Here is a 1,861-nt window from a genome sequence, read left to right as displayed (position 1 = left end):
CATCCAGCCTGGCTGGGCTTCCCAGGTGGTGTCCCAGGGCCTGGTAGTCCCCAGCAGGGGTTGCCTCTGTGCCAGCCTAGTGTGGGGCTGCTGGGTGTAGGCACTGGAGGGAGGTCATGCCTGTCCCTCTGAGGAAGGGTAGCAGGACTCACCTCCTTGGCCACAGTTCCTCTCCTTGTCAGCCATGGGTGCCTGTGTGGTTTTCCATCTGCTGACGCAGACTCCCAGGCCCACTTTCAGGAAGGGGAAGGCATATACCCTTCACCCTCTATCCCTCTGGCTCAGGGGCCCAGCTGTGCTGGAAAAACTCTAGGTGAACTCCTGCTTGCGTGGGGAACCCTCCTGCCCTCGTGCAGGCTTCCCTCGGGAGTGGGCCTGGGTGGGGGATGCTGCCCTGGAGAAAGTCCAAGGGAAAAAGCAATGCTGGGGCCCCAGATTCTGAAAACAGGATGTGGGTTGGGGGCGCTGCTGACCTCCCCTTCCCGACCTCCCTCTGCCCCCCGCAAAGCTGCTACCCGCCCCCTGCCCCCAGCCACAGGGGCTCAGGGTCACACTTCATCTCCCTCGACTGTCCAGGAATGGTCCCCACCCTGTCCTGTCCCGTGGCTCCTGCTGGGTGAGGCCACTGGCGCCACCTGGAAAAAGTGCATCAGACCCTGTCTGCCTGCGGGAGTGGAAAGCAGCTGAGGTGGTGGGCCAGGGTGGGGCAGGAAGTGGAAAGCCCACAGTCACCCTGTGCTGTCTGCAGCCTGTGATGCCACAGGGCCAGGCCCAGAGACTATAGTTCAGGCCCCGTCCTCCTTCCCTGATAGCACCATCCAGCCTGAGTGTTGCTGACCCTGCTTAGATCTGGCAGCTGGCGGCCCCATTCTTGGCCATGCTTAAAGACAGGGGCCGGGCTGAGAGGCCAATCCTGCCTTGCTCCAGTCTGTTCCAGACACCTCTCCCTGGCCATCGGATTGTGGGGCCACTGCTCATGTCAGACACACATGGGTGCACGTATGTCTTTGTACCCAGTAACTATCAGCCATGGTCAACCCCACCATGTTCTTCGATATCACCGCTGACGGCGAGCCCTTGGGCTGTGTCGCCTTTGAGCTTTTGCAGACAAGTTTCCAAAGACAGCAGAAAACTTTCGTGCTCTGAGCACTGGAGATAAAGGGTTTGGTTATAAGGGTTCCTGCTTTCACAGAATTATTCCAGGGTTTATGTGTCAGGGTGGTGGCTTCACATGCCATAATGACACTGGTGGCAAGTTCATCTGCAGAGAGAAATCTGATGAGGAGAACTTCTTCCTGAAGCATACAGTCCTGGCATCTCGTCCCTGGCAAATGCGGGACCCAACACAAACAGTTCCCAGTTTTTCATCTGCACTGCCAAGACTGAGTGGTTGGATGGCAAGCGTGTGGTCTTTGGCAAGGTGAAAGAAGGCATGAATATTGAGGAGGCCATGGAGCGCTTTGGGTCCAGGAATGGCAAGACCAGCAAGATTAGCATTGCTGACTGTGGACAGCTCTCATGAGTCTGACTTGTGTTTTATCTTAACCACCAGCCCATTCCTTCTGTAGCTCAGGAGAGCACCCTCCACCCCATTTGCTCACAGTATCCTAGAATCTTTGTGCTCTCGCTCAGTTCCCTCTGGGTTCCATGTTTTCCTTGTTCCTTTCCATGCCTAGCTGGATTGCAGAATTAAGCTTATGAATATGAAATAAAAACTAAATAAATAAAAATAAATTATTTGTAAGGCCCGGCATGGTGGCTTATGCCTGTAATCCCAGCACTTTGGGAGGCCAAGGCGGGTAGATCACCTGAGGTCAGGAGTTCGAGACCAGCCTGGCCAACATGGTGAAACCCCATCTCT

At 55.7% G+C, this 1,861-nt stretch overlaps 1 pseudogene; it reads left to right on the top strand.

Annotated features, from left to right (window-relative positions):
• Window positions 1-1,029: 1,029 nt before the first annotated feature.
• Window positions 1,030-1,522, top strand: LOC105503162 (annotated as a pseudogene).
• The last annotated feature ends 339 nt before the right edge of the window (window positions 1,523-1,861 follow it).

Source organism: Colobus angolensis, unplaced genomic scaffold, assembly GCF_000951035.1.
Source record: "Colobus angolensis palliatus isolate OR3802 unplaced genomic scaffold, Cang.pa_1.0 Scaffold83, whole genome shotgun sequence".
NCBI classification, from domain to species: Eukaryota; Metazoa; Chordata; class Mammalia; order Primates; family Cercopithecidae; genus Colobus; species Colobus angolensis.
The sequence above is the reverse complement of the archived record's forward strand: the minus strand, read 5'-3'. Positions and strand labels throughout refer to the sequence as shown.